Genomic DNA, 23,913 nt, shown 5'->3' on the forward strand with positions numbered 1-23,913 from the left:
CAATTTGTTTTCCGTCCTCCCGTAACCCCGTTGTCAGAAACAAACGTAGCGGAATCTAATTACTGACGAAGTACAAAAGAAAGACATTTAGCAGAAATATCAACGGGAATGCATAAAACACACGAATATAAAATAATGAACGATAAGCTATTTCAATCACATTACAAAACTACACCGTAAGATAACTTAAATCCTTAAAAACGACCGCAGCTGTAAATCAATCTCTAACTTACACACTTACACCCAAACAGTGTAAGCGTGTTGGTTGTAGACCCATTGTTCATTTATAACGTTGTAAATTATTTTACACAAATACTTTTTTAAAAAAGCGTTACCAATTCCCAAGTTCCCAAGAAGTTTTCAAGCATCGACACCGATAGCAAGGCCTACGTTGGGCTTAGATCTCCTCGAGGGCGCGCTCACAATACGCAGGTGTCACGTGTTGGCTTGACGCAGCCGTCGGGCAGGAACGCACGACAACGACGGCGACGGCGACGACGGCGCGAATGCGCCTATAGCGTCCGCCTAATTGCTCCTGGATAATTTTTGTTTTTTTGCGAGACAGACATGCAGAAAGCTGACACGAACCAACGACGACGAAACCTTTCTGATGTGAATACGCGCTTTTTTTTTGCATACGTACGACTGCCTTGCTGGCTCAACACTTTTCGGCAGACACGCGCGGCATCATCATCAATCATCATCAGCAGCAGCAATCATCATCATCAGCCTGGTTACGCCCACTATACAGGGCAAAGGCCTCTCCCATATTTCTCCAATAACCCCGGTCCTGTACTAATTGTGGCCATGTCAGCCCTGCAAACTTCTTAATCTCATCCGCCCACCTAACTTTCTGCCGCCCCCTGTTACACTTCCTTCCCTTGGAATCCCGTCCGTAACCCTTAGTGACCATCGGTTATCTTCCCTCCTCATTACATGTGCTGCCCATGCCCATTTCTTTTTCTTGATTTCAAATAAGGTGTCATTAACTCGCGTTTGTTCCCTCACCCAATCTGCTCGTTTCTTATCTCTTAACGTTACACCCATCATTCTTCTTTCCATAGCTCGTTGCATCGTCCTCAATTTAAGTAGAACCCTTTTCGTAAGCCTCCAGGTTTCTGCCCCGTAGGTCAGTACTGGTAAGACACAGCATACCGCCGCATACCGGCTCGGTAAATCGGTGCCTTTGTTTTCAGAAACCAACCACAGACCACGCGCAGTTAACCACGCTAATCGCGCGAGCGGGCAACGCTGGCTGCGGTGTGCGCTGGGTTACAGCGCAACCATTTCCGTGTAACAGAGTGCTGACATGTGTTTGAGTTCTCGAAGCTGCAGAGAAAACAGCGGCAAGCACGTTGGAGTCCTAACTAATCTAACATGATCGCCTTTTCTACAGCCAGTGTTGTTCTGTTTCTTTCTACGAGGTCACTGGGTCGCGACACAGCGACGCATAAGTATATGTCACGTGGGAGAGCAACGAATCGTGACGTTACTGCTTCCGCTGGCGCAGTCCTCGTCTACGCTGCTACATCGGGCCTCCGAAAAAAAAAAACGAGCAGCAGCGTAGAACGCTTTTTTTTTTTGGTCATGAACAGAGGAAGAGAGGTTTAACAGTATCACGCCCATCCGCGGTCGCGTATGCAGGAAGGAACCTGTCGCGTAGGGTACTTCATTTATTTATTTTATTTATTTATTTGTACATACTTCAGCCCCTATGTGGGGCTATCGCAGGAGTGGGTTAGACAAAAAAAACAAGTAAACAATAACATTTAAAAATTCACGAGAAATAAGGCAGATGACACAAATGAAACTCAAAGGTTATCGAGGTGAATTAGATTTTTTTTTCTCTTAAACATTGGACTAGGTACACCTATAGGGCTCAATACCGGTGGTACCGGGGGAAAAAAAGAAAAAAATGAGAACGCAGCTTGCACATGTGCTGGAACATAGCCCGCTACTCCGCTGTGCCGCCACTTTCCACGCATTCCTTCATATCAGCGATTCGAAGAATTCCTAATGTCTCCTGCACGCGCATACACGGATGTTTCTCAATCGCGGTGTCGCATAGGTGATCGACTTAAAGAAGCAGAAAAAGGAAAGGCGTCTCCTTTAAGTGTAGTCCTTACCCGACGACTCAATCCCGGAGAGTCCGTCTGGAAATGCGAAAAAGCAAAATTACGCCAGCAAAAAGTAAAAAACAACAAGATATCAGCATCAAGGGAAATTCATTCGTTGTTACGCTTAAGTAATTTCTCGATTTATCGCATCACCCACTCCGGTCTGGCATCACCGCCCGTAGTCAGTGTCGGTGCATAATATTTACACCATAGGGAAGTTATAGCAACATTGTTGGTTTCAACAAAACAGTGATACATCAACGTATACAAGGCTGTAAAAGCCTTGTAAGACGACTACACCAAAGGAGTAGGTAACGGAAATGGCGCTGATCGAAGTAAAAGTAGCAGAGCGAAACCTACCACATCAACAATAGTTGTAAAAACGCAGCGTTTTGACGCCTAAGACTGAAGCTGCAGGTCCTAATACCACTGAACGTTTGTTGCCAGGCCAAGTTACATTCAGACATTAAAAAAAAGGAAAAGATGAAAATGTGAGAACTATCAAGACTACTAAAAACTCATGTCAAAGTGTGCGCGCAAATGAAAACTGGCGCATTTAAGCAGACTCCGAGCTGCACTGTGACAAATGGCACGCCTACACACGGGGTCGAAAACAAGGACGAAAACAAAAGTGACTTTGAAAAGAGCCATGCTCTCGACGATCGAACTCACCGCCTCCGAATGACGACATCTCAGACATCTCAGCTGCAGAAAAAAAAGGGAATCGGGCGTTAAACGCGTTCGGAGCTCGTTACGGGCGAATTGGTTCCCGAACTGGTAGCGGCTACCAGGACTTACTCATGGCTGAAGTGGATTATTCGCTCGAAGCCAGACAACGGTCCAGGAAGAGAGGCAGGGGATCTTCAGCAGGGGTGCACTGCGAAGAGTTAAAGCAAAGCGTATAAAGATCGAGACCAAAACGCATGAGGAACAACACCGCTATAGCCTTCTGGACAGAAGTTGTTAAATTGTGTGTCCAGCGGTGCACGCACACACGCACGCACACGCAGACAAGCCCACATGCGTCGTCATTCACGAGAATTCTCTCATATGGCATTGGCCGTCAACAATCAACACATTAGGGACTGGAAGCTAAAACGAGGGTAAGCGGAGGTAAGCGGAGTAAGTCGTTTGCCGAGTGCACTTGCAAGAAACTGCCAGCCGGCAGACATGGGAAGCAAGGTTGGCACGACGTCTGAAAGTTCTGCGACCGCTCTAACGGTCAATCGGGAATGCCTAAGGTAAACGGGCTACGTTTTTCCATAAGTGACATTTCCCTTTGCGCAGCATCGTTCGCATTTCCCGAAATTACTATAGCATAGCTTACGTGCTGCGGCAGCACACGGTGCTTCTCACAGCGCAACGTGTCGTCTGGAACCCTGTCGTCTGGAAATCGTCTGGAACACCGCGCTCGGTGCAGAGGCGGAGGCCTACTTTCGAAGCGCTGGAAGATTCCACACGTCAAAGGAGAAAAAGGCGGCCTTAAGAGGCGGTGTGGCTCACGGTGAGAGATCGGCGCTTCCCGAAGACCGTACACGTCCGCTCGGCTGCGCACGTCACCTAAGGAACGAGACCCAACGGTCGGGGGCACGCACCGGTCGCGTGAAATTCTCGCGTGGTGGCAGCCGTTAAAAGACGACGTCGGAAACTGTGGCGCATACCCACTGTGGCAGATTGGCGAATAATCATTGCCAGCACTGATCACTACCACGTTTTGCCTCCTAAAGTTAGAGACCGGCGATCTCTAAGTTTGATTCTTCGAAGCAGTGGAATTTTTCCCACAGTGGTGACCTGAGCCATGGTGACATCGGCGACTGTGTCTTAACGGCGGAGTGAGCGTGAACCGTTTCTGCGCTCGGCACCCAAGAAACGGTGAACGCCCTTTCCAGATCCAGGAGTATTTGTCAACGCGCCAAAGCCTGCAGACTTCACAGCAACATCAGCATCGGTCAACAGTGCCGCTGAGGTATCGATCACCGAGCCCGCGTCCATCCTCAAGCTCCCCAAGGCGACGCCCCCAAAGCCCACGTCGGAAAAGCTAATACCGGCGACCTGTTGAGGTGAGGCCGCTGTCGACGCAAGAACAGAGCCTCCAGCGCTGTTTCTGAAATATAACGACGGACGCGAGAGCGGCTGCGAAGAGAGTGACGTTGCTTCCAATTTTTGTGTGTTTATAGACGGCTGCAAAATTACTGCATTAGTAGACACAGGCGCAGACCATTCCGTTATGAGTAAAGTATACTTGCCAGAAGACTGAAAAAATGTGCTGCCCCCTTGGAGAGGACCGCAAATTAGAACTTCCGGAGGACGCCTTATCAACCCGGTGGGCAGGTGCACTTCTAGAATCGGAATACGCGGCTTTACATACGTCGCCTGTTTTATTGTCCTGTCAGAATGTTCAAGGGATTTAATTATTGGAATGGACTTTTTGCAGGCGAACGGTGCAGTTATAAACTTACAGGTATCATGTGCGTCGTTGTCAATGAAGCACGCCATCGCGACGTTCGAGTGCGAAGAACAATTTGATGCTCTTCAGATTATAGACGACGACGTCACGATACCCCCAAGATCAAGCATAGCTGTCGCCGTATGAAGCACCGTATTCAGTGACTATGAAGGAATAGCAGGCAGTAACACTGGGCTCTGGCTCGAAAAAGGGATCCGTATGGCAAGGGGTCTTGTTCGGCTGCGTGACGGGTGTTCGAATGTTTTCCTGACGAATTTTGCAAATGAAGTCCAGCATGGTGTGAAGGGAACCGTCATTGCCCGCTTTAACGATTATGAACAGATTACGGATTTGAGCTACTGGATTCTGACAACGTAGACTCCATACTCCAGACTCCATACATCGAAGCAGCACTATCACCGAGCTAGAAGCAGCAAATAAAGAACCTTGTACGAGAATTCGCCTCGTGTTTCTCAATGACATCGAAAGTCCAGAGAACATCCATCTCCAAACACCGCATCATTGTCGACGAAGCTGTGAGGCCTATTTGCCAGCATCCCTACCGAGTGCCACCGAAGGAGAGAGAAATCATCAGCAAACAAGTCGAAGAAATGCTTAGAGACGATGTAGTTCAACTATCGACTAGCCCGTGGGCTTCGCCTGTGGTGCTGGTAAAGAAAAAGGATCAGACCTTGCGCTTCTGCGTTGATTATCGGAAGCTAAATGTCGTCACAAAGCGGGATTTCTATCCACTTCCGAGGATCGATGATACCCTTGATAGACTACGGGGTGCGAAATTCCTTTTCTCTCTCGACCTCAAAAGCGGATACTGGCAAATAGAAGTGGACGATCGAGATCGTGAGAAGACAGCATTCGTCACACCAGACGGACTATACGAATTCAAGGTACTTCCGTTCGGTCTCTGTTCCGCACCTGCCACCTTTCAGCGGATGTTGGACACTGTGCTCTCCGGGTTAAAGTGCCAGTCCTGCCTGGTTTACCTTGACGATGTCGTGATTTCTCTACCACTTTTGCTCGGCATATGGAAAGACTACACTCTTAAAATTTTCACACCCTTGTGGGTGTAATGCGGGTGTATTCATCTTCTCACCCTTGTAAACACCCTCGAAACACCCTTTTTAACGGAAAAGGGTGTTCAACAAGAAAACACCCTTGGAACACCCAAGTCTTTATAATTTACACCCTAATTATAAGGGAGTAAGTGAACAAGCTTACAGTATATGATAAATAAACATTGCCAGTTAAGGCGTTGATATTGGCTATACATGAAACGCGCGCTACCTGCAATTGAATCAGGCAGCTGGAATGAGTAGATCGGGGCACCTAGGCAGCAGCGCAGTGGCTCCGAACAGTGGTCAAAAATGAAGTTTCACACGAATGTTGATATCGAACGGATGACACTAACGCGCAGACTTTGCATAACCAGATATCTGCAAAAGGCTTCATATGATCAATAGCAAAATATTTACAATGCTATCACTGAATACTTAAAGGTGTGCAACCAGTTAGACTGGGAATGGTTAGGAGTGACGGCTAACGGTAAATAGCTCACCAACTTATGGTTTGTAGACGACATTGGCATACTCAGCAACGCTGCAGACTATTTGCAACAAACGTTTGAGGAACTTGTCGAAGAAAGTGTAAGTCTGATTTAGAGTTAGTATGCAGAAGAGAAAAGTAATGTTCCGCAGCCTGGCGAGAGAACGAATGTCATGGTCGGCAGTCAGCCTCTAGAACCTGCGCAGAAATACGTTTATTGGGGTTAATTACTCGCAGGGGCCTCCGATCAAGGAAATTAACAAAAATAAAACATTATCTGGAGAGCTTACGGCAGGCATTACTAAATCATGACCAGAGAACTTACTGCTAACCATTGCTTTCTACCGTTACTAACGTATGGGGCCGAAACTTGGAAGTTACCAAAGAAGCTTGGGAAGACGTTGAGGACCGCGCAACGAACGATGGAATTAAAATTATGAGGCATGATCATAAGAGACTGGAAGACAGCGATGTGGATTAGAGAGCGAACGGGGATAGCTGATATTCTGGTTGACATGAAGAGGGAGAAGTCGTGCTGGGCAGACATTGCAATGCGTAAGAGAGAGAACTGCTGGTCTATTGGAGTTGCAGAATGGGTGCTAAGGGAATTCGGGAAGCACAGTCGAGGACGGCAGAGAATAATGTGGACGTGATGGAATTGGGAAACTTGAAGACTCGTGGAACCAGTTATCACAAGACAGGGGTATTGGAGATCGCTAGAGAAGCTTTCGTCCTGCGATGAACGTCAAAATAAGCTGATGATGATGATGATGTGACGACATTCATGCTAGCTTCGCGGCATGTCATTCATGTTACGTCATGCATGCGTGTCATGCACGTTCTGATAGCTCGATTTGCGTCGATTGCGGGGGAGGGGGGGGGGGGAGGGGGCTAGTAGCGGCGTAGCCAAGTGGGGCACGCCGGGCACTTGTAACGCTCACTAACAGTAAAATTTTTGCTGCTATAGCAATGGCCCCGCTCCTTCCCTCTCCACGGTCAATTGGGACCCCCCTCCCTCGCGCGAAAAGATTTTCTGGTTACGCCACTGTGGGGAGGGGGGTGTAAGATTGCTCTAGACCCCTCCCCCTAACTTGTCAACGGAAACGGGGGACGGGAGGGCAGCTGCCGCTGGGCCGCAAACCTTAGGCAGCCCAATTACCGGCTGCATTTCCCTTTGGACGTGAATACTGCTCTAATGCCATTACACTGTAGGATTCGTGGCGGTTCGAGGGCATGCGACAATAAAAAAACGCATACAGCCATCAGCAAGTCTTAGCTTGAGCAGGTCTTTGGGAGCTGGGCAAGACTCTCACACACACACCAAAAAAGCTTGGCACCCGTCTTACAGGCAGTGTCAACATGGTTCCCACCGCCGACTGTACAATTCCGGTAAAAAAAATCACACAGGAACTCCTCTCGGATTTGTCTAAGTGTGCGTAAGCATTGTGACTCTTCCTCATCTACACGCAGTCGGGCTGTGGACATACGTCGGTGCGGTGTCCCACGGTGCCACAGGTACGGCAGAATTGTACCGCATTTCGGTAGGGTGTGCAGAGTTTCTCTCCCCCGAAGTAATAAAAACACCTTGACACTCAGCTGCCGTAGAAGGTGAGCAAGGCGCTTTGTTATTCGCCCACCATTCTTGCGTCGATCAACTCCAGTCCCTGCGTTCGGATATGTAGGTTCGATCGCAGCACGTCGGAAGGGGTGTGTGCTTCTATCCCGTGGATTACTCCCCGCGTCGTGTCTTCTCCTGCCGTAACGTACGCATTGACCGGGTGTTGTCGTCCGTTGATGTTCAAGGATTTGATGGCTTGCATGACATTGGCCGTATCCCGATTCGGGGTGGATATCACTGCAATGTTCGAGCCTGACTTGATTCTTAGAATAAAATCGTTGTCAGTGGTTTTGTCCTCGCACGCCTCCATGACGGCTCTTGCCAGTGCCTGACTGGTAACATTCTTGAGTGGTAGCCCTTGGTGTGGTCTGATGACCACCTTCAGGTCACTCTTCGGTAGCGGCGGAAGACGCTTGAGTCGTGGGCGCCCGCGATGTCCCATGGGTTTAGACGAGTTGGTAGTCGGACCTGATGGCAGTGCGCTTCCTTGCGCGGAGCGGCGCTGCTGAGCGAGATTTTTCTTTTCCTTCAGGGAAAGAACGCGCTCCCATCCGGCTTCTGCGGTCGTTTCGTTGACCACGGTAGCGCTTTGCATGTTGTTGTTGATCGTGGCTGCCTCATTGCATTCGTGGTGCGGTGTTGCATCACCCACCTGAGATGCAGTGAAATCAATCTGTTCTTCAAGGCGCGACGTTGTAATAAGTCGCGGGTTCGATGTCGCAGCCGGAGTTCTTAAGGCCGCCATGTTCAAATGCGCGCGGGCCCGCCGGCGCCGCTCTTTAACTGAAGGTGGCTCGGCACGTTCTGAAGGTCCAAAGTCTGAAGGCCCTTCCAAAGCAAGCACAAATCTTCTCGTCTGTTCTCCAACTTTAGCGGCCCACTGATACTTTTTACGTTTCATATAATTGTACATGCAATAAGAAGTTCTCACAGTTAAACAAAACATTGTGTGATAATAAAGCTAAATCAACTTTTTACGTGCTATTTTACCAAAAAATCAATCATTGCGACAGATGGAACGGTGCTTGCCTGGCTCTCCGAGCACGATGCCAATCCGAAGTCACAACATACCGGCATTCCCATGCATACCACAGCGCAGCAGCGCTAGATTTCCCTCTAGGTAATGTAGCAAGAAACTCTAAGACTTCCGTTGCACACTGTAAAAAATTTCCGTAATTATACGGGGGATTTCCGTCATTATACGGAGGACTGCAAGTAAAAAAACGGAAAATCGGTCATTGTCACAAAAAACTGCAAAAACTGCCGTTAAAATACGGAAAGTGCTCTCCGTTTTCAGCTTAACGGACATTTTGCACGTATTATTACGGTAACTGCCCTGTTTTGCACGAAACAGACGGAATTCCGTATTATTATTATGCGAACATCCGTATTTTCGCGACGAAAACTATATACCCGCATGCTGTCTAAATGAGCATGCACTTGTACTCGCAGAGTTCCATCCAAGAACAATTTATTGAACAGGCGAACTGTACACATTATGAAGACACGTGCAGACTCAGCCTTCTACCGAAAGCTTCAATAACAGATCGTATAGATATACATTGACGCGCACTCTCTCTCTCTCTCCATGGGCTTTGTAACGCTGATCATATGCGCAAATATATGCGTGTTCTGGCAATGTTCTCAAATTAAGCGCTTTGTAGTTAATAACGCAGCATATATGTTTAAGTGAATGAAGAGCCGGGGACATACGTGCATGCGTAAACAAGCTTGCGGCACTCAGGTGCTGGTGCACTGGGAATGACATTGGTGCTCTATACGCCAAAAATTGTGCGCACTCTAAATCAGTACCGAAACGCAGGGAGTGGTATAATGACCGTAACTGCGTTTACATTTGGCAATAAATGGTCTCGAAGGGGACTGGCGGCCTATAGATCCAAGTACAACGGTCGGAGGAAATTTTCGAATGCGGCAAGCAATTATCCCAAGTGTCAAAGGGCACTGCTGAACTGCAATGTAGTTGGTTGAACTCATTCCCGTGATATTTACAAAATATCTCGTCTGTGACAATAACTGCCCGTTCATTGAGACAAATCGATTACGCATAATCTTCACTGTTCATGTGTTAATTCTTGCAGTAAGATGTAATCGCAAACATTTGGCGCTTCATCTTGAAACAAAACCGGTAAGCGTGCTCGTTCTTGTACGGTAGAATAAAGAACGCGAACATGCACCGACATGTGTGTAAACTACTGGAAGGTGACTGAAGATGAAGGACCTATTACCGTGCTAGTACTGTGTATACTGTCAAAAAGAAGAAAAAAATATTTCGGAAAGACAGAATGCCCAGTGTCGAGATGTAACGATTCAAGCTTTATTTCTTTTTGACCTAGAATGCAATACCATTAGTTCCGTGTGCTTTATGCATGGGTAATGTTATGACACAACTAATTATTTACCCGTTCACTACATGCACCAACCAGCCCAAATTATCCCTGTACTAGAGCTTATGGACGCATCGCAGTGCACTGCTTTGCACTTCATTATAGCACAGGGGTTTGCTATCGCCAGTAGCGAATGCTTTGGTTGACCTCCCTGCCTTTCTGCCTTTTGAATTCTCTCTCCCTTTGTATAAAACGCACTAACTTGTGGGAGAGAAAGCGTTCTCCTCTTTTAGAATTCAATTAATTGTCAAGCAATTATATTGCAGTTCCAGTAACTAGAGCAGAAATGCGAAAACGAAACCGATTCTGTTCGGTTCTCCGCGCTCAGAGGGCGACACCAGGGAGCAGCGCGCGCTGCGCGTCCGTTAGGAGTGGCAGACGGAGATGCACATGTGTAGTCAGCCGGCATTTTTCGAGTCGCGTTTTAAATGTTGTTAATGCGCCGCAAATATCTCTTGATTTGTACTCAAGGGTGGAGCAAGAGCCCAAGGAAGAGAGATTGACGCATCGGGAGCGAAGAACAGAAACGATGGATGGTTACGCTGCTTGGGTCTCGGCACGTTCGAATTGGCAAAGTTCCGAATTTGTTGCTGTGTTGTGTACGCTTGTGCGCTCGTTATTTGCCGTCATCGCGCGGAGATATTTGCGCTGGATATCTTTCACTTCGTGTACAAAACTCTGCTCGCTGCGGCATCGAAGAAGTTGTCCTGTGTTTGGGTGCACGTATGCGCTTGGACACGGATAGCCTGCTTGCTCTCAACGGGTGTTCAACAGTCTACGCGCGCTCGTAACTTGCTCATGAGGTAAGCCCATTTTAATCTTATTTGGTTTGCATAACGTAGGGGTTAAAATGATGTGTGGTAAGCCGGTGTCGCGAACAGAAATATTGTTTCAAAAGACCACTATGCAACGTCTTAGGGCAAAAATGACGCATGAATGGGGAAAGGGATCAACCTATCTTTTCAGATCGATTCCAGTCGTAGCGCGATTGGCTCGATCGCAATTTCCGTGAGGTACTTCTAACCTTTTGTTCACTCGCGTTAAAAGCGCAGAATAAAACTGCGTTCAGTTCAGCTCTTGTATTGACGCTTGTATTGGCTTGAGAGCATACTGTATCCGATACAAGAACTTCTGCTAAAATACGGAAATAAACGTTCGAGGCAATAGCAGTCGCTCACTACCTGTGATCGTTACTTTCTTTCTTGGGTGCACGTTTTAATTGTGACCAGAAAAAAACGTCTTGCTGCACCGTTTGCGGTGCAGCAAGACGTATTCCTTCGAATGATGTCTGGGCAGTCAAGGCATTCGTGCCACTAAGCAAGCAGTAAACGGGGTATCAGTGCGAAAAAATTTGGACATACAAGAGATGCGAATGGTATCATCATAGACTCTTTTATTTGACGAATAATTCAGTTGTATTACTAAAGCGGAGAGTGGATATGCATGAAAGTCAGATTGTATTGATACTCAGCAAAAACAAGGTAACTTATCATTACTAATCAATCCTTTTCTTTTACTGAAAGGCAAGTTGCTGTTGTGCTGGAGCTGAGAAGAGGTCTGCTGCCTGCAATGGGTCCATCTCTCTCAAGTTATTGCAGTATTATAGCTCTCAAGGTGAGTGGATTTTTTTTTTCTCAAAGCTATTTGCCACCTGAATCATGACCGTTTACTTAGCTGTGTAGGTGACCACTGTTAGTGACATTGGAGTGCTGGTGGACCAGCACTCCTTTATGATTGCAACGCATATGACAGAGTGCAGCTGTGGCAGTATGCAAAGGTGTTAATCTATAAGCCAAATTAGGTTCTTTGAGGTAATATGTTAATATATTGATGACATTGGATTGTGGTCTAGCAGGCAAAAATGCTAAACAAAAAGAAATTTTAATTTGCACTTGGTAAGATGTGCAAGCAATTCAGGCTGTTATACATGAAATGGGACATTTGTAGATGTCTTCTACAGTGCTGCAGTCCTGAATTGCTTCAGAGTTGAGTGATACCACTATAATTTCTCTGTAGAGCATGCAGCACAGTTTAGCATTGGGGGAGGCTGGCATCAACAGGCGTCTACTTACTGTGAAGTTCAAATGAGGTGTTATTGTTAGGGTGACTATATATAATTTTTCGTTTAATTCTAGTCTTGTGTCAGGCAGACATAGTTTACCCATTTGGTTAAACAATAGAGATGTAATATCTATGTATACAAGAATTACCCATTCATTTATGCCATTTAGACAATGGCAGAAATGCGTGGGTAATACTTGTGTACATAGACAATACATCACTATTGTTTAACCAAGCGGTGCCCCTGCATGCTAAATTTTACAGGGCTATTATTAAGTAATGTCAGCTTTTGTTGTAACATTAAGGCACCTTTTATATTATTACAGATTACCACCATTGTGCACCATCATAGTGTCATATTTACACTAAATGTATTTGACTTTGCTATAAAACCTTGCACGGCGGTGCATCATGAAATTTTTTTTTATAGTTTCTGGCCTCAGAATGCACTTCACGTTATATTCTTGTCTGCAACAAGACTATAATGCAGGTTTCTCTCCTTATGTTTTGTGGCACTTCAAACTGCGGCGAGCTAAACCACTGGGCAGCAATACTGGATACGCTACTGCGTGTGGAGCTGTCTTCAAACACACACAAGGAATACATCATTGCTTTTTTAGCACAAAACAACGGACACAAGAAAGACGACAGAACAAGGCGCTACTCTCAACTGACATCACTTTATTGCGTCCCTCCTTTGTAGACAACAGAATCTAGAAGAACATTTGCTGTGAACACCATGTGCAGGAACCACCAACATCTGATCAAAAAAGCACACTCATGCGACAGAATCCAAAAAAAAACCACATTGAGCACTTTACAAGGTTAAAGAAAGCACACTAATGCACTGTTACCCCAATGACTGTATGAAGAAAACTTCCGATAACTCTGGCGGTGGTATCACGGCTCTTTTTTCAAAATCGTAGCATCACGAAACATTGCGAACCGAAGCGATCCATACCAACAGGCACAGGTTCCCATTTGGCTCAACATTGTAAAATATGGAAGTGCAAAGCCATGTTTCGTGATACTACGATTTTGAAAAAGTGCTGTGATACCACCGCTTGAGAGTTATCGGAAGCTTTCTTCATACAGTCATTGGGGTCACAGTGCATTAGTGTGCCTTCTTTAACCTTGTGCAGTGCTCAATATGGTTTTTTGGATCCTGTCACATGAGTACGCTCTTGTGATTGGTTGTTGGTGGTCTCTGCGCATGGTGCTCACTGCGGATGTTCTTCTAGATTCTACTATTTATAAAGGAGCGACGCAATAAAGTGATGTCAGTTGAGTGTAGCGCCTTGTGCTGGTCGTCTTTCTTGTGTCCATTGTTTTGCGCTTAACAAAGTATTTATGGATTCACACCAACTAGTCCGCCAACACATTGTGTTGCGGGCACTTCAGAAGTACTGTCTGTCCAATAACCTTGGTGGCATGGAAGCGCCGTCCACTTCTATGCGTTGCTTTCTGTTTCATTGTGGCATCACATCACATTATAATCATAATGTGTATGTACTTTTTCCAAGAGACCCATATTCCTATCCTTGTGTTATATTTGCTGTCGCATTATTTATGTGCAAATGACCAGTGCTCCAAGCTCCATTTTATCGCAAAGTAAACTACTGGTACCTAAACAGTTCTGTATATCAGAAAACCAAAGCTGAACTGCCGAACAGTACCAAGCCTTAGTGCAGTGTCAAGTAGTCAGATTTTATTGGTCATGCAGAGGTACACAGGATAGCTCTTTATTACTTGCTGAATAATTAAGCTGTGTGAAAACTGAGTATTTATGTAGCTTCAACCACATGCTATTGGTCATTGCTCCTGCCCTCATCACATGTAGAAGATTATCACGGCATTTCCTATTCTCTTTTTCCTTAATACAGTCGGATTACTGCATGCGTAAGTAGGAAACGGATCACATAGGCAATCAAAAGCCAACATTGTGTAAACTTGGAACATTGATTGTACAGTTTGATGACCCAGAATAAGTAGAAATACACCATAAATGATTGACAATTAACTTTTACTTGACACAGGGCTAAAGCATACAGTAAGCATACTGTATGCTCATATGGTGTCGCATCAATTTAAATTTTAGTGTAGCTTTACAGTGTACGCTTCTATTGTTGCATTCTGTCAGAGTAATGGTAATGTTTCGCGTGTATAGCAACGAGACTGTTTATATGCACAAGTAAAAATGTGTGAACTGTATTTTTTAATGATTTGATAGAATGTGTAGCACAATAAAGCCATACAATCAACGCACAGTGATGTGACTTTCTCTGCACATGTTGCAGGTTCAAAAAAAGTATGGTGGAAGCTGTAGCCAAGGTTCCGACCAGAAAAGACAGCCAGTATAAAAGGGTCCACGCCACTGATCTCTACTACAGGGGATGAACAGCACATCGAGCACCCTCGACTGAAGCCGGCCTTGTCCCGGAAGTTGGTGCTTGACAACTTTGCGGCAGCACTTTGTTGCACGGGTGTGTAGCATTTCTTCCCCTAACATGCCTGCCTGATGTGCCATAAACTACCCAAGCAGTGTTTCGAGGTGTCCAGAATTTTTCTATTGTAGTGTCTACAGTGTCGCTAACATAAGTGGCGTGCAATGGAAACACTGGTAAATCAGAAAAAACTTGATGTAAGAGAACACTATCGTATACGGGTTCAGATTGTCATAAAAGTGCTTACCAGACATGTAGAGACCTCCTAAAATGTGAAAAACCACAAAGAAAAGTTTTTCGGCAGCAATATTATCTGATCGCACGCACTAGTTAGTCCACCATATGCCCTGCTTCCAGGGCAAGCGACTGCATGACATCGCATTTCCACTGGCTTCACCTGCATCCGGTGCGGTGTGCTGCATCCAGCGAAACATGTTAGAAATCAGTGGTGCACAGTGTTTTCTGTCCCCTTTCTCGACGCCTACTGAACACATGTTAAACTGTTTCCAAAGCAGACAAACAGAGGGAAAGGGTTCTGAACACATTGCATTTTAAAGTGGCTGGTACTGGGTAACGCAAGTACTGTGGCATAGTAGATTTGCACCAGGCAACCTGGGTGCCCAAAAAGACTGCTGTTTACTTGCAAATGGCCAACATATTGTGAGCATGTTGAAGTTCTTTTTTTATTCTCATCGCTTATTTAGCTAATGGAGACAGCTTTCACAACTGAAGAAGCCTTGGAAGCATGAAACACTTCACAAAACCAGCTTCAATTTATCGTGTCTGCATCACAATTTCATGGCTGCATGAGTGAACCCTCTGGTTAACATGTAAGAGAGTTCATGATGTTTGCCATGCATTATCCACTTTATTTACAGGTCAACCCTATGTTGAGATTTAAGCTGATGTTGCGTTTAGAGAAATTATGGCCGAGAGCCAGCTTTTGAGAATACAGATTGAGCTTGACAGATTAAACGCCAGAACAAGTCGTTGAGGATTTCAGATCAAGAATCTTCAAAGGCCAGTTCATTTTGTGGTGTTAATATTCTGCTCGAAGTTGTTGATTGTTACGTTCATATGGTGCCCAAGCATTGCGGTAACAACTTCACTTGGAGTACATAGCAAGGGTGTATTCGATGTAAGCTGCTGGCTTTTTTTCTGTGTTTTCAAAAACTGGTTTCTTGTTCAGTTTAAATTTTCAAATTTTGCATTGTTTATTAGGTGTTGTGTCTTGTTTCCTTTTCCTGCAGCTTCTTAGTTAAACATCTGAAAGTGAACACAACTTGACCTTTTGCTTGATTGCCTAGATTACATGCCCTCGATGCAAAACAATTTCACTTCAAAACTGCTTGTACCATACTGAAAGAATAACTTGAAGCAGCCATAGCCACCAATAACGCGCAAGAGATGATTATGAAAATTTTAATATTGTTTTTTGATCTACAGGGTGTCTTAACTATCATGCACCAAGATTTAGAAATATGTAAATGCGATTTAACTAGACAAAATGAAGGTAATGTTTGCCATCACCTGGAGATACTCTGTTATATTGTGCATTGTGCCTAATTACATAATTCTTAATTAGTTATTAAATATCTCAAATAATTAAATGAAATGTGTCAATGAAAAGTTGTAGAGCAATATGAAAGCCTCCTGATACACTTTTTTGTTACTGTTACTCATTGTGTGCTACATAAAAGTGTTTTTCCAAGGAATAAGCCTGCGAATACACATAAAGTGCCTTGAGTGGCCAGTCATGTGTCAGTTTTGTGGTGCAAAGCCACGAATACAACTTAAATGGGTTCTTTTAAGAAAAAGACTTAGCTCAGCAAATTATCTTTCTTTGTGCAGCCTGTGGAGACAAGGTTTCTAAGACATGGCCGTGGCCCTCAAGGAAGATGCCGAGGCCACAGGCAGTTCCTCCAGTGACCGTGAAAAGGTCCCCTGGGGCACAAGTCTGGTTTGGCACCCCCACCTTTCTCCTGCAGCTTTTCTGTCTACTTAGCTAACCAGGTGGGTCAATGATGGCAAAGGGAAAAAAGAATTACCAGCATCAAACGCAGAACTTGCTCAAGCTCAATGCATTTTTGGTGTGAAGTTTTTCCCTTATCATTTATCAAAAAACGGGTAATAAGTATATGATATGGTCTTCATACGGACACCTCTTTCCCACAGAGAATTAGCAGTAAAAAAAGCAGCTTATGAAGGCTTGAATATTAGCTAGGATGATGTGGCATATATAGGATAATGATTATGAATGTTTCTAATGAAGGCAGTGGTAGTAGAGTGAAAAATCAGAGTTAATATATAGGTTGAAAGACATTTCGTTCCAGTGCCAGAATTTTAAATCATCCCAAATAATTCTTGCATTTTATAGTCTTCATTTTATAGTTCTTGATGCTTGCTTCTTGCTGACATCATTCTTATGCTGCATAATTCACCTGTTATAAATTCCCTATTTTCCCCATTCAAGCAACTTTACATTCATCATAATAAACCTCGTAGATGAGTTCCAGAAACTTGCTGATGAGATTAGGGGGCGGCGTGTACCCCAGGCTGAGATATGCATTCAAGAGCCTCATATCTTGCAAATGTTAGAAATACTCCTGCTAAGCAAGTTCTTGGTGTCATACAAGGTTATTTGCGAATACGAATTTGCCTGAATTTAGAAAACAGTCAATATAAAACATGTCAAGCGATATCGCTGACGATACACACACATTCCAACTGAACTAAATACAAATAAATATAGCACCAAATGCAGAATCATTGGCATGATGCCATTCTTTCAGTGGAATAAAATCTGTCCTGCATTGTAAATCCGGAATCCTTCATAATCCAGACTACTAAATACTTATGAGGGTTGTAACGTGAAATATGCATGTATTTATTCCTCGTTTCTTTACTTTAGGACCCGATAATGCTTAAACAGCAGTGAAAGAACTGAGATCACAGCACCTAATACTTTATATTGCTCCAGAAATCCATTTCTCTGCCGATTGCAGCATTCGACACTAACAAGAAGGCACATAACACTTAGGGTGGTGCTATTCACTTTGATTGTTTGGGAACGAAACCCGTAATGTACATGTTATGGCCCTACGTGTCATTACATTTGAACAACAAAAAGGTAGGGGGTTTGCATTTTGCAAAACTGCATGGAGGTTTTCACTGTGTGCAATTAAAATTAGGAACCTTCCCAGCTCATACTAAATGCATTCTCCAAAGCTTTAGGTTATGCAGGTGGACTACTTTACACAGAACACACTCTTTTTCCTCATCACGGCTCACACTCTTAGGCAGAGTTACACCCTTTGAAGTGCCCCTTCTTCCACACAACGATAATTGTCATCTGCCTTTATGCATTTTCTTTCTTTAACGCTGCGAGCCCTGTGCTTTCCATTAACGAACGGCATGCGCGTTAACAGCATGATAGCATTCCCGACAACAAAGTAGCGGGCGCGGAGTCTTCAAGAAAGGAAACGCATCAAGGCAAATAACGATTATTGTTGTGTGGCAGAAGGGGCACTCCAAAGGGTGTAACTTTGCCTAAGAGTGCAGGTGGTGATTAAGATTCTTCAAAGGTGTTTCATTGTATGGGATGGCACATCGCGCTTCACTTATTTGCAGAATATTGCATTCCAATTGTGTCATATGAGATAAATCCATTAGAGAGCTTTAGCTTGCCCTAAATTTATTACAGCTGTGTACTGGTAAACTGGCCGCAGCTTGCAGTGCTTGTGGAAAAACAATTGTAACTGCCATATTATATGTAACTGCTAGTGCACAGGCATCGGCAGCAGCAATGGTTAGGGTACACTTGTTTCTTCTGTTCTGGGGTATGCATCCTCCACCAGAAAGTAGTTTTTTTTCGTCTTCCTCTTTACCATATTGGAATGTGAAATGGGGTGTAATTTGTAGGATATACTCTTGCATAAACTTCATGAGCATTTGTTCTTGTCTGTGCCACAGATCATTGTTGCTACCACTGTAAAAGCAGGGTGCCTGTTTACAGCACCCATAGGGAACAATCTGTGAATCTTTAACGAACAGTAAGGATAATGAATAATCGAATAATTTTTAGTAATTTTCAACAAATTTAGCACTTTTTGCTTTCCACTACGGTGTTTTTCAAACTCTAATGTTGGCACAAGGTTTGAGTGCAGGATGTCATTTTGTGTGAAAGAGTACACTTGTGTGCATAACACCTCATCGTCAACATTCTGCTGCACAGAATGTCATTAGCTTTCGTATGCATTGGTCACTATCTCACAAACCGGTTGCTCCTTTGTTAGTTGGAATGTAGCATTTATGTAAAGCACATTTGATGTTCTAACAAAAAGCATTGTGCCCTCTTATCCCCTAATTCTCCTCACTTGATGCCTAGTGTTGTAATAGCATGGTTGACACCATGAGAGTCAGTGTGGTGAATAATTGTCTGGTGGAGTAGGGGGTGTACGTTAACTTAAGCAACTTTTCCAGACGACTTGAATCAGTATTGTGGAATGCTGTTTTTTTTTTTTCAATCACTGTTACCAAGTTTCACTTTGGTTGCGGCAACGAGTATAATGTAGTTCGCTAGCACTCCTGCCAACACATATAATGTGCAGGCATCTGTGTTGAAAAAAAGACCAGCTAATGGTTTGCCAGGAGCTAAGGTCCATTTAGACCATTAAATTTTGAACTTACACCGGTGGAAATAACTGGTGAATGAAAGCACACCCAGGAGAACTGAAGCAAGACTGCGAGTCGGCCTAGTTGGAACAAATTCATCTTGAAACTTATTGTGCGCAACAAACAGGGACGAAGAATAGAAGAAACACAAGGACGGGCGCTTAACATTGTGTTTCTTCAATTCTTCGTCCCTGTTTGTTGCGCACAATAAGTTTCAAGATCAGCAGGAGAACTGACCATAATATTTTCTTTCATTATAACACCGCTGAAGCTTTGAACTGCATTTGAACTGGCTTGTTTAAAAAATGACCCATTTCCTTGTTCAAGTAAGACAAAGGTTCCACAGGAAGACAGAAACTTGAAGCCGTCAACAGCAGCATGAATATAAACAGCACTCGACGTTTTGCAATCTTGCACCTGGTTATATAATCCATCCAATTTTTTCCAGTTTAATTTTAATGTCCCTATTTTTAATATTTGGTTAATATATATTTTCTTCATCGGCTTTCAACAAAATATATATTCATAATGTGCCTTCATTTGCCATTTCCAGTGATCTTAACCAGATGCATCTTGATACAAAATTTATTTTCCTTAATTCTTTGTTTTCTTTTTCCAAAAGTGCAAACTGCTTATCTTGATACCTATTTTGTCTTCTGGGAAGATTGGTTCTACTGGATTAATGACTGCATACATGTGTACATCGTTTTCTGTTTTGGTCACCCCTACTCTTGGCAAGTACTGACAGCATTGCTCATACCCGCTCCATCACAATCACCACTGCTAAGCACACCCTTCCTTCCTTTATTTTAACACTTTGGCTTCTCTTGACCTATTATATGCACCAGTTACTTCTCCCCCAATGAGGCTAGGGGCCAGTGAGATATGCACAATCCCACAACACAGCCAAGGAAAACATTTGCTACCCTAATGACAAGCACCTATGTCGAAATGTTGGCTACAGCAACATCCCTTGTGCCAACAATGTTGATCTACTTACATGTTTTTCTAACACAGAAGTTACTGCTTTGTCATGTTCTGTGATTAAACTTTTTTGCCGCTTTCTTTAGGATGGATATTCACGAATACTATTTGTTTCTCCTAACAGCAGCAAGGTTATCCTTGCAAGTGTTTGGAGTCAAGAACAACTTTCACCAGGAAGAAGTGCAAGACGAGTGATTGAAGAAAATAAAGTTGCTTCTGTGATCTAAGAACTTGAGGACTGAAATGTTGCACCTTTTTGTATATATGCTATGCAGTGCATTCATATCACCAAGTGCAAAGTGTTTTATCTCTGCAGCCATGTCAGTGTGTTGGCAAGACAATTTTCTCAATGGTGACCTGCTGCTTTGACTATGAGCTGCCTTCATGACATTTGCATTAAAGGAGATGTACTATCGTGGACAAAAGTACCCTGGAAGTGCGAGCGTTGACCAAATTGCATTTCTGCTCAAGACCGCTGTAAACAGTGGGTCACGTATGCACATTCCGAACGCAGATGGTGGCACGGCTGATCCCAGCGAATAGCACACCAATGAAATTCGGTCGACTCTCGCACGTCCTGGGCAATTTTGTGCCCGATGGCACATTCTTCGAATGGATATGCTCTGCAAGATGAAATACGGGAAGCACCTGTACTTTAACGGATATAGTACAGATTTAGTATACGGAGTCTTTCGTTTTCTGAATACGGCAAGCACCTGTTTTTTAACGGTTATAGTACAGATTCAGAATACAGAGTCTTCCGTTTTCTAGATACAGAAGCACTCGTATCTTGTATTACGGTCTCTTTTTTTACAGTTGTCCGTTCTACGGAAATGACCGTTCTTAATTTACGGAAGAGTGTTCGGTCACAAATTACCAGCAAATTTTCTGTAAAGTAAGGCAAATTTTTTTTACAGTGCACTGTGGAAGGCACACTTTCCCTTCTCTAAGTTTATATAGGTGTTCTGTGTTACTATAGAGCTACTAGGGCGCCTGGACGTCCTCCTCGACCGCCGTGCCGGGGAGGAGGTGCGCAACAGAGAGTTTCGTATTAATATAACTAGAGGGAAATCTGGCATTGCGATCGTTCAACCATCATGGGCACAGTATAATGGGAATGATTGGAAGTAGAGGCTACGGATTGGTATTTGGTTGACTGGCGAATTAGTCTACATGTATTTTTCAGCAGTTTTGGTCCCGCTCCAAGCGTAATTGCTATAACCCGCAGTGGGACGGTGCTACGCAAAGCTCTCTGCCTTTGTTCTGTTGCTCGAAGCGGCGATAGCACGCTGGGCCAGCGTCTGGACCGATGTTTGTGTCGTGGTGTGGTGTCGAAGCTCTAACGACAAAGTGACGGCATCGTAAACGTTGAAAGAACGTGTTTCGACCCTTTTGACCTTGGTTTGTTAAGCGTGTTAGGTTGGCGCTGTAGCGGTACGTACTTCGGAAGAGCAAAAGGAAGACATATACACTTGTACTTACTTCCAGTGCATTGACAATCAAATTCTATTGAGGGCTTCATTACACATTGCTCGTTTATGTGCTCATTGAAATGTGCGTTTTAGGACTTTGAAACACAAACTTACTTGTGGTATGAAAGGTTGCTGCTTCCTGGCTGTAGTCTGCTGTCTCGAAATGGGTAAGTGCAAAGCCACGCCATAGCAGCTGCTGGCCGCCGTTTCAGAAGCAGCACGTCAATATAAAATATAATGAAGCATACTAGTAGGAGGCCACAAGCGTCCTAGCTAGCACTGCAGCAGGTGTGCTTAAATGTACTTGAAGACAATCGGTAATCGTGACGCCCGGCGCAGCCTTTCGAAAAAGCGACAGAGTGCGCAAGTGCCTGTCGTCAGCGAGAAAAATAACGCGTTCGCAGCGAGCAGGCGTCGTGGCAGACGACACTTGTAGCGTTTTTCTCAAAGACACAACACTTTCTCACAATCCTAAATTTTTATTTCCATAAATACGTTACGAGTATTTTTGTATAAGTAAATGCACGATTGCTATTGCTGTTGTAAAAGTAAATAATTATTCTCTGGCCCTAAATCCGCAACAGAATTGCAGAAGAATGCATACCCTGGTGTGCCCTGGTGGCAAACCGTGGTTCAATCTCCAAGTGATACAAAGCTTATGTAACGTGTTGTGCAATATATAAGATGCCGCCGAAATAAAATTAAATTTCTGAGATAATATTTTCGTATAGCTTCGTTCAGTGCGCCACAAGCTAACGCCGCTAGTGACTCAGTGACACAACCTAAATCTGCGTCACTGAGTGTTGATTGTACTATGCCGTAGCCACGTAGCCAGACGCGTGGAAACACGAGACATCCAAGCGCCGTTATCTGTCTGGAACAGATAACGTTCAAACCGATTTCCGTATTCGGTTTGTAGCCTAAACCCCGGCTCGATGCTATAAAACGTTACCTTTTCGTAGTACTTTTGCTGCACCTTATGCTAAAGCCTCAATAGGTCTCTTGTTGATAAGAGCAAAATATTACCTTTTTGTAGCACTTTTTCTGCACCTTATGCTACAGCCTCGATATGTCTCTTGTCGCCAAAGAGCGTAAAGAATAACTTTCTTTTTAACAATGGCATTTATTTCGAATGAACTTAGCAGACTAGAGCGCACTAGCTTAGGTCGACCTCTCTGTCTTTCCTATCAATAAATTCTATTCATTCGTTGACTTGTGCAATAAGTCGCGTATTTGTCAGCAGCGTTCACGGTCGCTTTCAAGGGCAAGCGCGGGACACCATCACAAGGCCAGCTGCAAAAAAATTTGAGCAGTGTAGAAACGCCGAATTAAGGTAGTGTACACGTATATGAGCACCCGTGCGAAGTGTCACGTTTGAAATCCGACCGGTGAAGTCACGAAAAGCTGCGCAATGAAGAAAAACGTCGCATTTTCGCTCGCCGGAGCTGATGCGCGCATCTCAGAGCGCGTGGCCCCATGGGATGACCTCCGAGACGAGGAGGCGCCTGGTAAAATCCTGGAGGTGGCGTGCTGGAAGGTACGTCACAGCGACAGCCACTAGGTGTACGCGTCGTCTGCTTAGGCGCTTCTTGGAGGCTGTTTAAGACAACAACTTTGCAATTACTAGCCCTCTAGTGTTGACAAAATCGCTTTAGTGGCATAGGCCACTCATCTGTAACAAGTTAAGCCAAATTGCATAATTTAGTTGCATGCAGTTGGCCTTTAAGTGAACAAAATATGATTTGGTTTATTCATCCAGCGCAGGTATCCACCAGGCTTGGTTACGAGCTTATTTGTTGAATAATACAAATCAATCAACACACAAATTTTGGCTCATCGTTTTCTGCTAAGTAGTGATTTTAGCCCCGCGCCAGGCTTGGTTACGAGCTTATTTGTTGAATAATACAAATCAATCAACACACAAATTTTGGCTCATCGTTTTCTGCTAAGTAGTGATTTTAGCCCCGCGACCCCCCTAGGCGAAGCTTTCACTTATCTTCTTAAAGTAATGCCGTTTTTGTTTAGAGCCTACTTGCAAGTACAGAATATATCACCAAGTTGAAGCATAACTGCGAGTCGGCTTAGTTGGAACAGATTCATCTTAAAACTTTTTGTGCGCAAACAAACAGGGA

The 23,913-nt window shown here is 44.3% G+C and overlaps 1 protein-coding gene and 1 long non-coding RNA gene across 3 annotated transcripts in view; one reads left to right on the forward strand and one right to left on the reverse strand.

The window, feature by feature from the left end:
• LOC135921383 (uncharacterized) overlaps positions 1-21,924 on the reverse strand; it is a 141,794-nt gene extending 119,870 nt beyond the window's left edge. For both annotated transcript variants that reach the window (XM_070525985.1, XM_070525981.1), the window contains exon 1: positions 21,896-21,924. The gene's annotated coding sequence lies outside the window, so the exon portion shown is untranslated. The remainder of the gene's footprint in view (positions 1-21,895) is intronic.
• LOC139049707 (uncharacterized) lies at positions 10,603-14,684 on the forward strand. The gene is made up of 3 exons (XR_011508510.1): positions 10,603-10,949; positions 11,670-11,760; positions 14,505-14,684. It is a non-coding gene; the product is annotated as an uncharacterized lncRNA (long non-coding RNA).
• Positions 21,925-23,913: the final 1,989 nt, after the last annotated feature.

This window comes from Dermacentor albipictus, chromosome 9, assembly GCF_038994185.2.
Source record: "Dermacentor albipictus isolate Rhodes 1998 colony chromosome 9, USDA_Dalb.pri_finalv2, whole genome shotgun sequence".
Taxonomy (NCBI): domain Eukaryota; kingdom Metazoa; phylum Arthropoda; class Arachnida; order Ixodida; family Ixodidae; genus Dermacentor; species Dermacentor albipictus.